This window comes from Acinonyx jubatus, chromosome B1, assembly GCF_027475565.1.
Source record: "Acinonyx jubatus isolate Ajub_Pintada_27869175 chromosome B1, VMU_Ajub_asm_v1.0, whole genome shotgun sequence".
NCBI classification, from domain to species: domain Eukaryota; kingdom Metazoa; phylum Chordata; class Mammalia; order Carnivora; family Felidae; genus Acinonyx; species Acinonyx jubatus.
This window is the reverse complement of record NC_069382.1, coordinates 10,562,275-10,580,230: the sequence shown is the minus strand read 5'-3', so window position 1 is coordinate 10,580,230 and position 17,956 is coordinate 10,562,275. Positions and strand designations below refer to the sequence as shown.

Genomic DNA, 17,956 nt, shown 5'->3' with positions numbered 1-17,956 from the left:
AAAAACAAAACTGCGAAGACAGTGAAAAGATCAGTGACCATCAAGGGGTTGGGGGAAGGGAGGGATGGATAGGCAGCACAAAAATTTTTTAGGGCTGTCTAACTATCCTGCACAATAGGAGAATGGTGGGTACATGTCACTGTATAATTTGTCAAAATCCACAGAATATACAAAAGCAAAAGAAAACCTTCCATAAAGTATGGACTGTGAGTGATAATGATGTGTCAGTGTAGTTTAGTCAATTGTAATAGATTCATCTTCTAGTGGGGGATAGTGATAAGTGGAGGAAACTGTGTGTGGGCGGGGATGAGGGTGTTTAGGAAATCTCGGCACCTTCCACCTAATTTTCCTGGGAACCAAAACCTGCTGTATAAAACAAAATTCATTAATAAAAATTACTAATAACTTCAGGACAACAACAGCAAAGAATATAAGCCATCATGGGATTCTTTCTAGTAGGATACTCTGTGCACCTACACACATTTTGCACACCCACAAAGTCAGTGTCATGGTTTGGTAAAAGAATAAGAGACATCAAAAGAGATTGTGTCTTATAGAAGGTTAAATCAATAAAGATGTCATGGACTGAATTATGTCCCCCCAAAATTTACATGTTGGGGCTCTATCCCCCCGTGTGGCTGTATTTGGAGACAAGAGCTTTCAGGAGATAGGTCAGGTTAAGTGACAATAATTGTGAGGCCCAAATTTGGTTTGTCTAGTATCCGTATAAGAAAAGACAGACACCAAAGATCTCCTTTCCCCATTTCCCTAGAAGAAAGGACACGTAAGTGCACAACGAGAAGGCAAACATCTAGAAGTCGGAAAGAGAATCTCACCAGAAACTAACTCTGTTGGCACATTGGTCTTGGACTTCTAACCTCCAGAACTGTGATTAAAAATGTTTCTGCTATTTACTCTACCCAATCTGTGATATTGTATTATGGGAGCCCTAGAAGACTAATACAAAATATTTCAAAGAGGGAGCCATCACTATATCCAGTGCTTTCAAGCTTATGCCCTACATGCATAATCTTCTTACAACTACAGAAAGGTGGAAGAGATAGTATTTATTCTCTGATAGTAAATTTTCCATACCTAATTGTTCTTAAAATATCATGTCTGTGCAATATATGTGAAGGATAATTTTATGTGTCAGTGTGACTGGATCACAGGGTGCTGAGAAGATGGCTTAACATTTTTGGGTATGTCTATTATTGGTGTTTCCGGTTGAGTGTAGCATTTGAATTGGTAGACTGAGTAAAGCAGATTGCTCTCTCCAGTGTGAGTGGACAGGATCCAAACCACTGAAAGCCTGATAGAATGAAAAGTTGGAGGAAAGCAGAATTTGTGTTTCAGCTAACAGTGAATCTGGATCACCATTCTCGTGTGCCCCTGGGGCTGACTGACACCTGTGGGCCCCTGGTTCTCAAGCCTTTGGACACAGAGTGTATGGACGATAGACTACGGGCTTTGCTAGTCTTCAGCTTACAGATGCAATATCATGAGACTTCTCATCCTCCATAATTGTGTGAGCAAGTTCCTCATAATCAATCAGTCAATCAACCAATCTCTGTCTCTGTCTCTCTCTGTCTCTCTCTGTCTCTCTCTCCAGTTGGTTCTACTTCATGAGAACACTGACAAGTACAATGTATCTCATTCATTACTCAATTTCTTGGTTAAAAAGTAATCCATGACTGTTACAAAAACTATTCCAAAAAATTTGAAGAGTATATAGACAAAATAAAACATAAAATAAATATCACCTATAATTTCAACCTATCCGAAAAATCATTTTTATACCATTTCATATAGCATCATGCTGTACACAGATGTAGTCTTTCCTCTTAATATCCGTATCATTGCATCTCTATATGGTTAGATACTATGTAGCCATTACCGTGTGAGGTGAATGAACCACCATATTTTCACGTTTTACCACTTTAAAAATATCTACAGTATGATGGGTATTTCATAAACTATTTTATATTCATACCTCATTTTACTCTTGAAGCAATCCATTGATGTGTTTGTTCATAGTCCCATTGTATAGTTGAGGACCTGAGGATTAAAGAATTCAAGCAATATGCCCAAAGTTAAAGATTTAGAAGCTGGGGTTCTAAGTTTTTTACCCATGCCACTCCAATTCCAAAGTTCTGAATTACCTTAATCTTAATTATTTCAGGTGTGTATCTCATGTATTTTTCAAGTGCTGTTGTATGTATCTGGAGAACATGTTCTGTACCCTGTGCTTCCTTTGTGTGCCCTTCAATATTTAATAGACTACTAGGCACATGTTTGTTTCTAATTAAATTCTTAATTAATTTAATTGAATTTACCATATGGTCTTTGCTACTTCATCATTAATTTATTTCTGTTATTGATTTGGACTCAGTAAAAATATACATGATCTCCATTGATAAAAACATTAAGAGTTATGATTTATGTGGCTTAATCAAGATATTGTTTTACTAAAATACTTCGGGTTAATCAAGAGAACGTTTCTATAATTAGTTTCTTTTTCCAAATGCTATGTGTCTAAAATGTCAAGAAAGGTAAAACACTGATGCATGTTTTAACTGTACTATTTATCAAATGATGACAAAAATGTGAAGTACAGCTCCAGCAATTCATAGGAACCAAGTGTGTATTTTCTTTCCAGGGAACTTAGTGGTTAATAAGTTGAAGAGAACAATGCAGAATAATTGCTATGTCCTGACCTCCCACCCCAACCCTCTCAGTTTTTTCTCTCTCTGAGCTTTCAGGCCACAGCCTCTTTTAATATATGCTCCTGCAATGACACTTAAAAACTTCTTTTGCTATAATATTGTCACCAGCTACACCCCAAGACATGACCTTTACAGCTCACCTGCTTGTACCCACCGATCTTTGTCCCGTAATTTTCTGTAATCTCTTCTTTCCAGTTTATCTTGTCACTGTGGCGAAAGACCATACAGGCAAAGCATCCCCTGTGGAAATCAAAACTACCCCGGAAGCAATAACCACCACCTGGGGGAGGAACTCCAGCGACCCAGACCACCCAGACCAGTTTGAACTTAATGCCAACTCAGGCCTGCACAGATAGACCACGAAGTGACTCCTGGAGTTCCCAACAGTTACCTTTATGTCACTATAATACTAAGATCTCTGCCCAAGGCACAAGCCTCATTTACATGACATCCAATGCATTGATTGGCATGTTTCCTTAAGTCACAGGAGCAATGCTACGCCTGCCTCTACAAATGATGAACAAGGCCTCCCTTTGTAAGTATTTATCCCTAACCCTAAATAAAAGGAACCCATTTACCTTTGTTTGGTAAATCACAGTTGTGGCGGTTATTTTCCATGATCTCCTTGTTTGCTGCAAATAGTTTGCTTTGTGCAACAACTCTACCTGCCATGGTTTCTATCTGTGATTCACCAAGGAGCAAACTCGTTTAGTTCTGTTACCATATTTCTTCACTCTACACTTTTTCTGACTTTTTTTATTTTTGATGTGTCACAAACTAATCAATGTGCCAGCAGGTATCAAGACAAAATGACTGACCAGAAGAAATGATTTAAAAGCAAAATAATCAGTGAAAGACAATAGAGTGATGCATCTTTAAAAACAGGGAGTGTAGAATTTGTGTATCTATATATATATCTATATATAGATATACACACAAATTATGAACATGAATTTTTGATAGTTGGTATAAGTATTGGCTGAACAAATCTTGAATCAAATGTGTAATAGTCAAATATTGTTTGATATGAGATATGTATTAATTTGAAATGTTTATTAATAATATATTTGCATAGGGATATTTAATGAAAAGATTTTTTTTTAATTTTTTTAACGTTTATTTATTTTTGAGACAGAGAGAGACAGAGCATGAACAGGGGAGGGGCAGAGAGAAAGGGAGACACAGAATCTGAAACAAGCTCCAGGCTCTGAGCTGTCAGCCCAGAGCCCGACACGGGGCTCGAACTCACGGACCGTGAGATCATAACCTGAGCCGAAGTCGGACGCTTAACCGACCGAGCCACCCAGGCGCCCCTAATGAAAAGATTTTAAGCACCATGACCAAGTGATAAGCAGGTAGCATAATTCTAACCCAAGTGCAAGTGAGCATTGTTAGTTCTGTGTTTTCATGGTAATTAACTACTCATTTAAGTGTGATATCTAGAAGATACTTTGAGTTTCCAAAAGTCATTGAAAGCAATGAGACTAAATTATTCTGTAAACTGTGATTTGGTATTTATTTACATACATAATCCTTCTCCCTTCGTGTCTGGCTCAGTTGGTCTGCACTGGTAGGTGATAGGTAAAGCGATACACAACTGTGACAATTACCTGAAATCTAGAACAGCAGAGTAAAACTCATTCAAAGAATATAAATATACAGCAAAGAAAGGAAGTAAAATTTAGATAGCAAATATAACTTTAGAAATATCAGATGGGACAAATGAAAAACTATACAATGCTATTTTTGTTAATATAATTGAGAATAGGGAAGCTGAAGGGACTCCATAGAAATCTGCTTTTTGCTCCTTTTCCTGCTTCTAGTCTTGATAAGACCTGCACCCCTACCTTCCACGGGCTTCATACTGTATGTTCTCCTTTTAAAGGACAAGTAGTTAATGATTCTTTAGAGCTTCCAGCATAATAGATAACATCCAAGGACGGATCAGGCAAGAATGACTGGATGAAGCCATCGTGTGCATATTCCAGACCACCAGTGCTAGAAGTCTTGATACCAAGAACCCCTGGTTCTAAGGAATAAGGGATTTATGGAGGACACCTGGACTATTGTCCTTGTTCTTACCAGTACCTGGATGCCTAGAAGGACACATACACCAGAGCACAATCCTCAATAAAACCCCCAAACCCAAAGCAAAGATGGGACTCTCCTTTCCTTTCTGAATCTCCCAGACTCCACCTGCATCTGAACTCCCTCTGTATATCTTCAGTAAACTCTGATTCACTTCCTGCTGGCTTACGTTTGATTTCTATCCTGTGCATAGCCAAGGATCCTCTTGGTGGGTCCTGTGGGACCCCCTCTGGATCCTTGGAGCTGGCCTGCCTACATCATAATAATACTTAAAATGTATTTGTAAAACAATGTGGTATAAAGATATTGGTATGATTCAAAATTGAGACCTAATGCATTGGCAATTTTTGAACAAAGGTAAGTAAAGTAATTTGAAAAACCATTGTGCATTGATTATCTTATTGTGTTAATAATCAAATATTGCTTAATTTGAAATATTTACAGATTCTTATACTCTCTCATCCAGGTTTCCTTATAAACAAAGGACAATGATCAAGAATTATTCTTTTTGTTCAGATGCCCAAATATATTCTGTAGAATTTTAAAAATTCAAAATTCATCTTATTCTTCCTGGCCAACAGAAAAGCAATAATCTCAATAGGAGAGTGGAAGGGGACTATGATAATGTTGGTAACAAGGATCAGTTTAAAATCAACTAATACAGCATGTTCTACCATAGCATATATAATAGCTGAAACCCATTTTAGAGTGAAATAAAAATAATGACATTAATAGAGATACTAGGCGTGATATTTACAAGGAAAAATTATATAGAACCACCAAAAATACTGGTTTGAAAATCTACATCAAGCCTAAGCAGTTACAGACCAACAAAATGTTTCTGTTAGTATCCAGCAATCATTTCCCCCTCATTCTAATTTTTCTTCATTAGGATAGCACTGACATTATGATACAGGCTTTATGCTTTTTGTTTTTGATTTTTCATTTGTTGTGCTGTTTTCCCATTCTGCTACTAAGTCGTTGACATTTTATTGTCTATGGGGGAGGAGTGGACATTTAGATGTGAATCTAAGAATATAGGCGTATATGACCAATAGATCCTCATTCACAGATTCTATATTTGCCAACTTGCCTATGCATTAAAGTTTTTTGTAACCCCCCAAATCAATACTTGCAGCTCATTCACGGTCATACTTGGATTTGTATGGAGTGGCTAAAAATTGAAGTCATTCTATGTGTATGTTTGCAGGGAAGTTGAAAGAGTAGAGTGCTCTGCCTTCTTATTTCAGCTCTCATACTACAAATGCACCTTTTTCATAGTCTATTTAGTGTGACATATTTCACATTTTTTAGCTTTTAGTGATTTTACTATTTAAAATGACCCCAGATGTAGTGCTCAAGTGCTGTCTAGTGTTCCTAAGTGCAAGAAGGCTGTGATGTGCCTCATGGAGAAAGGAAATGAGTACATGTGTTAGATAAGCTCCCTTCAGATGTGAGTTACAATGCTATTGGCCATGAGGTCACTGTACATGAATCAGTGATACATATTAAGTAAGGTGCTGTTGGAAGGAAACTTCTATAAGACAAAGCTATGTACTGATCAAGGCTAAGCTGATGAAAATGTTGTAACCAGAGTTTGCAGGAACCAGCTCTGTAGTTCCCCTAGGAACCCTTGTTCAGTATTAGCTAATGCAATCTTTGTAGAGACTATACAGAGCACAACTATATGAATAAGAAGAATTGACTGTATAATCAGTGTTTTCTAAATGTGATTTGGACCTATAATTTACTGTAAGTTATTAAGGAAAAGTATACATACTTTGCTGCACTATAAGTCTGTCAAAAGCTAGGTTTTGATTATTTTGGAGAGAAGACATTCATTTCTCACACAACCTTAAGGTGCTATGGAAATCAAAATATGATTAACAGTTATGCAAACTTGCTATTAGTTCATAGCCTCTTCAAAAGATGAAGCAATCCCACTAATGTCAAATATTTGTAAGGACTTGTTAACTTTTTGAAAGGTGTGTAAACCATGGCAATATTCAGACAATATGAATTGTAAATTTGATTTCATACTTTTTGAATATGCATCTTCTTAGTTTTGACGGCAGGACCCAAGATGCTACGTAAAAATTTCAAAAAATTATCAATTCAACTTAACATTCAGTAGCAAAGTATAATGTTTAATGTGTCTTTGGGAAATTTTACCCTCTGGGAAATTTATACCCTCCTTGCACTCTGGATTCTTTTATCAAACTTTTCGACCACATGGTTCTTTGGATGCTTGATAGGCATCTAATGGGCATCTCAAATATGTTTTTCCTGAGACCTTACTGTTTCTTCTGTTTTTTCCTTCAGACTTAAAAGCAGTTTCATCTTTGAAATGTTCATATCAACCACCTCAGTCTTCCTTAACTCTTTTCTTCACTTTATATGTTCATGCCATTAGGAAATCCTGTTGGGGGAATTAAATCCTTCAAACATATGCCAAGAACTCAGCCACCTTGTTACTATCCCTGCTGCTACTACCTTGATCATTTCTTCCTGTTTTCCCAGTTCCTCTCTTGGCCTCTTCAGTCCATTATCAAATGAGTGACTAAAGTGAAAGTTTTTAAACGGAATCTTACCATATTTTTCATCAGTGAAAATTATCTAATGGCTTCTTATCTTGCTTGGAATCAAAATCAGAGTCTTTCTGTGGGCCACAAGACCCTTCATAATTTGACTCCATCAACCATCACTCTTTTGGCTATATTAAATCAAGTTCCCATTTTTGAACTGACAAACAATAAAATAAACTGTCAGGCAGATAATCCAATTATAATGTGATGACAGAAAGAATATAGTTAGCACTTGATATGAATGGATACAAGAAAAAAAATTGGCACAGTATTGATTAATATATTGAAGGAAACTATTTTTGTAGAAAGTATTATAGAAATTTATACAGCAAACTTAAACATAAAACTTACACGTTTCTTTTTACATTTTGAACAGCACTTATTTTTCTCAAGAAGTAAATAGATTCATAAACTCTGTTTCTGTTCAACTACTTAAATTATTACCCAACTTTAGTGAACAGAAGTAGAATATTGGAAAGGCTGCTTTAAAAAAAACTATTTGTGGGGTGCCTGGGTGGCTCAGTCGGTTGAGCGGCCGACTTCAGCTCAGGTCATGATCTCGCGGCCCATGAGTTCGAGCCCCACGTCGGGCTCTGTGCTGACAGCTCAGAGCCTGGAACCTGTTTCAGATTCTGTGTCTCCCTCTCTCTGACCCTCCCCCCCTTCATGCTCTGTCTTTCTCTGTCTCAAAAATAAATAAACGTTAAAAAAAAAAAACTATTTGCAGTGATTCCAGATAATATATAATTTTTAATTTGCTCACTTCATTTTCTTTTTTAACCCATTAATAATATATTTAATGTTGAGGTGCTAGTCATATCAATGTGAAACCCATCTTAGTATAGTCCTATATAAGAAAATAAAATCCTGAAGACCATGAACAAAATGGTATATGTATATGTTATAGACATAAGTATATTCATCATACTGCTTCATGTAAACTTACTACTGACTAGTAAGAACGGATTATCTCATATGGTTATTAGGAAGAGCAAAATATAAATATCACATATTTTATTATTCACATTGACTGTCTTCCTGGTCTTGAACAGTGTCTACCATTGAACATACACTTTCCACAAATTATAATGGAGTGAAGAATTAATCAAAGGGTATCATACCTCTACCATTTTAATTTAAAATGGAACATTTGGGAAAAGGCAGAGCAAAAACATTAATGATTACAAAGAAGAGAGCATAATAGTGAAACAGTCTTTCATAGAGAATTGCTTTCAGAGCAAAGACGGAAAGAAAAAAGTGAGAGAGAAAAAGAAGGCTCAAAGATAGAAAGAAGAGAGATACCTAAGCCCCTGGGATTTCTCTTGGGAGAGGCTATTATTTGTATTGATTTTAGTTTGCAAGTTTTCTTCTTCTCTTTCTCTGCTGGCCCACCATGTAATCCATAAATAATAAATAGACGAATAGTGAGTCATTCTTTCGATCACAAGCATAGCAACCATCACAACACATTAATCCACCAGCTGAGCACCACATCATGCCCGTCATAAAATGCACTTCATCGTGGCATCAAGACCCGAGAACTTAAACTTGCTATTGGCCTCTGGACTCCAACAAATGGAGTAGCACAAAATGAAAAGATCCTTACATGCCAAGTATGTCAGCTCTTACTGTTACTTGTGCTTTCATTCACATGCTTGCTTCTTTTCCCATAAACCTTGACTTGAGTATTGAGTTTCTAAGGCAAGAATGGTTGTTGTTACATTTAACAAAGTGTTATACGTGACCTGTTTCTGGGCGCTTGTGAAAGGACTCATACAGTTTTCTCTAAGTAATATAACTCTGTTATTTGTCACATAAATCTGTGAGAAATGGAAAGCTTCAGACTGTAAGCATGTAACTAAATGGCTACTTTATAAGCTCAAAGAAGAGACGCATAGAAGTGACAAATGTTAATTAAAGGACTCTTTAGAAAGTAACATCAATAAAGATAATTGGGAATTAATAATATTTCAGTGAGTAATATGACTGGATAGGAATATCATATCCTACCTGTATGAAGATCTTTCTTATTCTATTGAAGAACCATCTTATTTTTATGATTTTTTTAAGTCTTTCTAGTAGTATAACAAACATCCAGAAAACTGTACCAATCATTAGTGTGTACCTTAGTGAATTTTAAAATGTCAGCACACTTGTCATCCCAGCACTAATAAGAGCCAGAAGATTAACAGGCATCTCCAAACCACGTCTTGTCTGTCGAGATACTTTCTTCCACAAAGGTTGACTTTTGTTCACGGAGGCTGATTTCTAAGTATTTGCTCTTTGTCTGACTTCTTGCGTACATAATAGTTTGACATTTCTCATTTCTGTACTGTAGGAAACTGCTTAAGTATACTACCATTTCTTTTTCCATTCCATGGCTGATGGGCAGCAGTTATTTTGAATCTCAGGCTATTACGTATAGTGCTGTTATGAACACTTTTGTACATAGTTTTGGTAAACATACATGTCGGGTGATACACTATGCACATATTCATTTTAGTAGATATTGGCAAACATTTTGGACAAGTTTTTATACCAGTTTGCACTCCCACTATCAATTTGTGAGCATTCCAGTTGCTCTACACTCTTGCTGGAGCTTAGTATTATGTATATTTTTAATTTTTATTTTGTTCATCTTAGCTTTTCTGGTAGTTGTACTGTTATCACATATCACATTTTGGATTTAACTGGCATTTCCTAATGACTAATGAAGTTGCATATATTTTAATAAAATTATTGGCCATCTGGGTAGCTGTCTTGTTTTATGAAATATAAAATCTTTTGCTTATTTTTCTATTGTGTTCTCAGCCTTTTGTCATCATTTGTAGGAGTTGTTTTTATATATTAAATGAAAGTCACTTTATATTTTTGATTATTTAATTGTGACTTTTGATGAATATAAATTCTTATTTGAACGTAGTACAATTTTTCATTTTTTAATGTTATGATTAATGGGTTTGATAATGTTGCTGTGTAAGAGCTCTTTGCCTTTTCCAAAGCCATAAATATGGCCCTAGTATTTTTTTCCAAAGACTGTATAACGTAACTTTCACATTTAGATCTATAATCCATGTGGGATATATAGATTTGGAGAGATGGTACAATTTAATTATGATAACTAGCACAAAAATCTTTATTTTATACTTCAGTATCATAAAGTGTCATAAATTTGATTGTAGAATGTCATTTGGTCAATGTGTCAGTGTGGATCCAATCAGGAGAGAGCAACCATGCAGGATTTGAACAGAGAATATCAGTATAAAGAAAAATGAAGTATAACAAGAGTTTAAAATAATGAGAGATGGGCTAATCAGTAAAGACAACTCTAAAGAGTATAAAAATGCCAGATATAAAGAGTAGTCACCAATCCTAGTATTGATATGAACACCCAAGGAAAAGCTCTATATAAATCCCCATCCTGCTGAGATACAGACCTTGTTGAAGAATATACCACCATGACTCACATGTTGCCAGAAAGTTGCCTATGGTGGATGATGGTGGAACTTGCTGGAAGCAAAGCCCTTTCTTCCCACAGTGTCTCTCTAACATTCTCTACTGTGAAAGCTTCAGGACCACCTGAAAAAAATAACCATATTTTAAAAGCCCATATCCATTTATACAGAGTAGAACAATGGGGTTACTTTGGAGCTGATAGACAAGGAATTAATAATATCAAGGACAAATTCAGGTTTAAATTATAAAGACCAGGCAATTGGATACCCAGGACGTCTTGATTTAACTCTAGTATCAATGAAATATGGCCATTCCTGTGACATGGTTTGGAAGGTAGATCGATTCCCACAACTGGTGTGCCTGTGGCAGATGAAGACCACACCATACTAATCTGAGAATGAACTGCTCAGCATGTTCTGAATATGAAGTCCTCGGAATCAGCCTCTGTTCAAGTCAGGCACCATGGACCGTGTGGACTCTTTACAAGACAGAATCTGGGCACAAGTTATTAAAATGTATCATGACATTAAAAATACTGTTTCCGGGGTGCCTGGGTGGCTCAGTCGGTTAAGTAGCCAAATTCAGCTCAGGTCATGATCTCACATTCCGTGAGTTCGAGCCCCGCGTCGGGCTCTGTGCTGACAGCTCGGAGCCTGGAGCCTGTTTCGGATTCTGTGTCTCCCTCTCTCTGACCCTCCCCCGTTCATGCTCTGTCTCTCTCTGTCTCAAAATTAAATAAACATTAAAAAAAATTAAAAAAAATACTGTTTCCAAGTTATTTCTCATAAAATTTACCCACATTAATAAATTCACTCATTTATGGTAGTAATATCACTTACGAGTTAAAATAGACTGGCAAGTATCACTCCCTGAAGTATCTTTTTTTTTTAATTTTTTAACGTTTTATTTATTTTTGAGACAGAGAGAGACAGAGCATGAACGGGGGGGGGGGGGGGTGGTCAGCGAGAGGGAGACACAGGATCTGAAACAGGCTCCAGGCTCTGAGCTGTCAGCACTGAGCCCAAAACAGGGCTCAAACTCACAGACCGCAAGATCATGACCTGAGCCGAAGTCGCCTGCTTAACCAACTGAGCCACCCAGGCACCCCTCCCTGAAGTATCTTAATTCTATCTACATATAAGCATCTTGGTTATATGTTTTTTTGAGTGTGTACTTCCAATTAAAAACTTTGTTTGCTTTCATAACACTGCATTCTTCTAGTTTTCTTTTTTTTTATGTTTACTATTTTTTTAGAGAGAGACTGGAAGAGGTACAGAGATGTAGAGAGAGAAAATCCAATGCAGGCTCTGTGCTATGAGCATAGAGTATGACGTGAGGCTTGATCCCACAAACCACAACCTGAGTTGAAATCAAGAGTTGGATGCTTAACCAACTGAGCCACCCAAGTGCCCCTTTTCTCCTAGTTTTCTTTCTGTCTGTTGTAATTTCTTTCCTAATTTTCCAAATGTCAGCATTTCTCACTATCTCACCTTTTTCACTCACTTTTTATTCTTTTTCTTTAAAATTTCATCTATTTCTGTGACTTCAACCCTCATCTCTCTGTGAAATATATAGGTCTGTATCTCCAACCCTTAACTCATTGTCAAGATTCTAGAGTCATAAATTTCTAAATACTTTTAAAACTATTATACCTTATTGCATTGCCAGCAACTCAGATTCAAAATAACCACAATTTTTCCCACTAAATGTGTTTCCATCCAGAATTCAAAATCCTTATTAATGTCAGGATTAGTCATCTAGTTGTCATTGTTCGATATCTTATCTCCACCTTCCATACTTCCTAGTCCATTATATTCATTACATTTTTAAGTTTTCTGGATTCACTGTGTTTCTTTTTGGTCCTATATTCTCATTCCCAGTATACATGCACTAAAATTTTAAGAGTACAAAGAAAAGTGACATATGGTATTTAGAATAAATTGTCTTTTGAGGGTATAGGCTAAGGAAGCCGAGATTCTACAATCTATTATTAATAAATCCAAGATATATAAATATCCTAGGTCTTGGAGTACATTAACAGGCCATGAGGTCAGCATTTAGGTTTTGATTTCAAAAGATACCATCCTAAGTGTAAGAAACAGGTTGAGCTTAAAAACAAAAGAGAAGGAGAGACTAAAGACCTCTTTCGGATTCTCACTTGAATGAAGCAAAGCAGATAGAGGACAAAGAAAAGTAAAGTTGGAAGACACTGGAAGAATACCTTAAGATCAAAAAGGGAGACTTAATCTTAATGGAGAGCCTACACAGGAACTCTCATGATGAAGAGAAAGGTAGCTCTAAAACAAAGGGTAGTAAGACATTTCTGAGATGTTAAGGTCAAAGGTAAAGATGAAATGTTGGATTATAAACATAAGAATAAGTTAGTGTACACCTTAGATAAATATTGAACCTGAAATGGTGTTTTAACAGTAGGATATGAAAATGATTTAGAGTCCAGATTTTACTCTTGTCTAATTCCTTATAGCAAAATTCTTGGTACTGTTGGAAGGTGCACAGAAACGCACTGAAAAAAAACATTCACCTATAAGAAATTTGATTCCCAGGAGGATGAATGAGCTCTTGAGGTCAAGTGTAGCTCTAGAATTTTATGAATGTATGGGATTTTTTATTTACTGCTCTGTGAATTGCCTCCTAAACTAAGGTAAGAATTATTTATCTTTCTTTTTCAGAAGTGAGAATTGAAAGAAGGTTAAGTGACTTTACCAAAATGTGAGAGCTGTTCAAAAGTAGAATTCTAAGAGGAGTTCTAGAAACCCTAGTAAATTGCTAAAGTTGTTTAAAATTACATGTGGTAATTTAGAAAATTCCAAATGAGTGGTCCTACTCATCTACTCATACCTTATTTGATCACATAATATTAAAATTATTTCTTACATTTTTATTTTCTAAGTGAACAAAATGTCTTCAACAGTTTAAAAATAGTGCTTAATAGTATATATTTTAAAACATTTAAGAAAATAATTTTTATTAAACAGTCTGACCTCAGATTATTAGTCAATACATATTTACTGAGTTCACATTATTTGTACAATACTGTGTGTGATCCTGTGAGGCTATACAAATACATTATAGTATAATGTGTAAAAGCATGGGTTTGAATCTAATTGCCTGGGTTGGAACTATTTCTGTAAACTTGAGAACATTATTTAACTTCTTTCATCTATGAAAAGTGGCTGATGATAGCGCTTCACTAGGTTATGAGTAATAAGTGAATATGTACTGTGAAGTAATTAGAACAATACTTCACACATAGCTATTTCTCAATATTTGTTCCCATGAATATATTATAACAAATAAATATGGTGCAAGGGATTCAAGCCACTGTACCATGATCTTGTACTATCACGCTTTATCAAGAAAATTATTTGTGGTATAGGGAGGTGTGGGGAATAAGCTTAGGAATTCCTTGGGGCTGCACCATGGGTTAACAAGGCATAAAGAATTAGAAAGGCATAGGATGTACACACCCAAATTTGGGTAAATAAGATTAGGCAAACCTGGCAAAGGCCCCAGTATAGGACAAAGGTATAAGAGGAGGAAATCTCAGGATGAAAATCTCCAAGATTAGGTAAGCAAGATTAGGTATTCAGGGAAGAAAGGCCCCCCAATTTACTACAATACAAGAAAACTGCTTTCACAGAAAGGAAGGACAAAAACAGGATAAGGACTTTAGACTGAAGCAGGGCAAAGTTGCCCAGAGGAAGCTAATTAGCAAAAGAAAGGTGACTTGTTGTCCCTAAGGTGCTTGCTCTTTCTTGTCCCCTAGGCCAGTTTAGGTAAACAGAGTTGGGGCCTCATGTCTGCTGTAAACAACCTTCCACCCAGCAGAGCAATTTTGTTTTGTATTGACCTAAACCCCTAACACCACATATCTTCAAAACTCCCTTTCCCCATGCTCATGAATTAATGCTCATGGTTTCATGGTCTCTTTACGCACATCCGTCATGCTTGTAAGCCTTATGATCTTAATGAAAACGGAGCAAGGACCCTTACTCGGGGCTCTAGTCTCTTCCCAGACATTTGCCTCTCTCGCATTTTAATTCTGCATCCCACTGTCTGGCTGGACAAGAGAGAACTCCAGACCCAGAGTCTACAACAGGGAGGAAAATTTCCCCTGTATCTTCCAGAGTCTTTAGCTGAGACACCTGCAATTAAAGGCAGATTAATAAGAGTTAAAGAAACATACATTTGATTAACATGTATGCCACAGGTATACATGGAAGATGCCCTTGGGGAAAATGAGTAACTTTGTGAGGTGGCTTAGAATGCAGGCTTAGATGCCATTCTAAGAGACAAAGGGGAGGAGATGTGGGCCTCTTAGGCAAAAGGAAATTATTTTTAGGAACGATGATGGGTACTTGGAGAAGAGATGGGAAGTGTGATAATTTGTGACAAAGTTTAGGTGTGATGTTGACTTTCAGGTTCGTCTCTTGTGACAAGAGTCAGTTCTTCCTGGTTAATGACACTCTTGGAAGAAGATTTATGACAAGAAGACACTTTGGAAGATCTGCCTTTAAGCAGATAAGGGAGGTTCAGAGAAATCTCCCTGCATTTGCTGTTTTCTCAAGTACCTACAGCCCCAATAATCGATATCCCAAAGTGGCAGATTTCGGAGTGGCATATTCCACTATTCTTCTGTGGATTTGGAAAACTTTGGGGAAATTGTCCAGTGATCATGCTTTGAGAATCCCTTGATGTTGTAGAAGCAGAGGGAATGGAAAGTGATTCTGGGAAGAAATATGATTGGGAATCAGAGAGGAGAGAGGATCGGAAACCAGGTGGTAGCCTTGTCAACCAGTTTCAAAAATGGACTGAAGAACCATGTATACATAAGTCAATTAACTAAAGCTACTTGGCTTTCTTCATCTGTTTTCCTTTTATCTCTCCTGCCAGAAAATGCTCAAGGTTCTTTTGGATACAAGAAACCTCTGGGTACAATGTTCTTATACCAAGAGTGACCACTGACTATAAAGAGAGTTCTTAGAAAGAGAACATGAATGAAAGTCAATTAACAATGAGTTACAACTCCTTAAATACAAGAGTTCCTTATAACCTTACAAAAGAGCATTTGTAATTTCAAACTACTAAGAAGGAGATGAACCACCCACCTTCCAGCTAATGATGTTTTCTTATAAACAGATTTCAGTAAATGACAGTCTTAATCTAAAATGTGGGTCTGTGATCCCAACTGCTACAACATTCTGGCATTGTCTTGATTGGTCATAGCAATATATACACTTACTACAATAGAGAGTACTGCATTGTGAGTACCGACATCACACAGTTGTCTTTAATTTTTATTAAAAAATTTTTTTTACCGTTTATTTATTTTTGAGACAGAGAGAGACAGAGCATGAACGGGGGAGGGTCAGGGAGAGAGGGAGACACACAATCTGAACCAGGCTCCAGGCTCTAAGCTGTCAGCACAGAGCCCGACGCGGGGCTTGAACTCACAGACCACGAGATCATGACTTGAGCTGAAGTCGGACACTTAACTGACTCAGCCACCCATGCGCCCCTTTTTCTCACAGTTGTCTTACTTTAAATATCTCCTCTTCCAACCTCTCTGTTGCCAGAGACTTCCATGCCTGACTTTGTTTCTGAAAAGAAATCACATTGAAATACAGTGTTATCTCAGATAGGAAACATAAAATGGGCTTGGCTGCTTGTCAATCTGTCAAGTGTCTCTGTCAACATCTTTCCCTCTTTCCTTCACATTTGAGGAAAGAATTTAAAAAAAGGATCTTTCCCCATCTTAGGGTTCAGGGGGACATCTACCCAACTCATTTTGTGATGGACAAGAAAGGTTCCTGGTCTAAAAAATCATACTTAGGATAGCGGAAATGACATCAAATTGTAGTTTTCTCTTCATGGGTTCTGAGTATATTTTTCCTGATATTTTTTTTATTTTTTTTCAACGTTTATTTATTTTTGGGACAGAGAGAGACAGAGCATGAACGGGGGAGGGGCAGAGAGAGAGGGAGACACAGAATCGGAAACTGGCTCCAGGCTCTGAGCCATCAGCCCAGAGCCCGACGCGGGGCTCGAACTCACGGACCGCAAGATCGTGACCTGGCTGAAGTCGGACGCTTAACCGACTGCGCCACCCAGGCGCCCCTTTTCCTGATATTTTTAATGGAAAATTAAAATTAAACTTTCCTTCTGGCTACATGAAGTCATGGTATATATAGAAAGATGAGTCTTGCCACAAATTGACTAATACACATTGGGATCTTGAACCAAGAAACTCAAAAGTGGAGAAGGTTTCAAAGGGGTGATGAACCCTTACAATTATTAAGTCCCTATTACCTCATTTAAGTATTGTCCCCAGAGATTCTCACTTGGTTTCACTGCCTTTATAGGAACTGAAGAAGCTAGTTCTTCTCCTCTGCTTTTGGTGTCAAATAAATCTACCTTTAAAATTATATCACACAGCCTATCATTTTCCACTTCTGCAGGTACCAGGAAACTCTTGGTCAGATCACCTCAATAAAAGATTTATCCCTCTTGTTTCTGTAATTCAAGTTCCTGATCCTTAGATTAATCTACATTAGAGATAATGGACACCTAGATAACATGCCAAGAAATGTGGCATGCTAGTACAGACTATTAAATCAATATTAACACATGTGCCCAAAAGAAACCTATTTCACTAAAAACAAGCCCTTAACTTTCTATACTGTAAAGTTCATCAAAAAGTAAAAGTGAAATAAGACTTTACTTGAGTAAGTCTAAACTTAACGAAAAGAGCATAGAAGAATTATTTGCATATACAATAAAAAATCTTAGATTAGCAACAAATGTTAAGTAGATAAATTTGACTACAAGTAGGAAAGTTGTCTTTAGTATGTTATATGACTTTGTTTATACTTAGGATTCTGTCTTCCTCCAAAAGACCCTGCAGTTTTATAGTTAACACAAATATTATTTAATTAAATTGGTGTTTGGGATTTTTGTCCTTCAGTCTATGAAGGAGTAATTTCTATGAGATTTGCCCTCTCACACAAATAACTAGAACCCTGGACAACATACAGGAAATAATAGGTTTCCATCACTGGACCACAGGTAGTTCAAGACTGT

The 17,956-nt window shown here is 36.8% G+C and overlaps 2 long non-coding RNA genes across 15 annotated transcripts in view; one reads left to right on the top strand and one right to left on the bottom strand.

Moving 5' to 3' along the window:
- Positions 1-16,745, top strand: part of LOC113604622 (uncharacterized) — a 122,117-nt gene extending 105,372 nt beyond the window's left edge. For all 4 annotated transcript variants that reach the window (XR_008295819.1, XR_008295816.1, XR_008295817.1 and 1 more), the window contains 2 exons: positions 13,341-13,517; positions 15,770-16,745. This is a non-coding gene — a long non-coding RNA (uncharacterized LOC113604622). The remainder of the gene's footprint in view (positions 1-13,340; positions 13,518-15,769) is intronic.
- The window catches only part of LOC128314314 (uncharacterized), a 47,363-nt gene that overhangs the window by 22,192 nt on the left and 7,215 nt on the right, over positions 1-17,956 (bottom strand). For 6 of the 11 annotated variants that reach the window (XR_008295805.1, XR_008295810.1, XR_008295808.1 and 3 more), the window contains exons 2-6: positions 16,417-16,476; positions 10,837-10,978; positions 7,406-7,556; positions 2,867-4,343; positions 1,994-2,058 (exon numbers count right to left, since the gene is read on the bottom strand). This is a non-coding gene — a long non-coding RNA (uncharacterized LOC128314314). Of the gene's footprint in view, positions 1-1,993; positions 2,059-2,866; positions 4,344-7,405; positions 7,557-9,005; positions 10,979-16,416; positions 16,477-17,956 lie in introns of all 11 variants that reach the window. The other 5 variants (XR_008295813.1, XR_008295814.1, XR_008295815.1 and 2 more) reach the window with 5 other exon arrangements.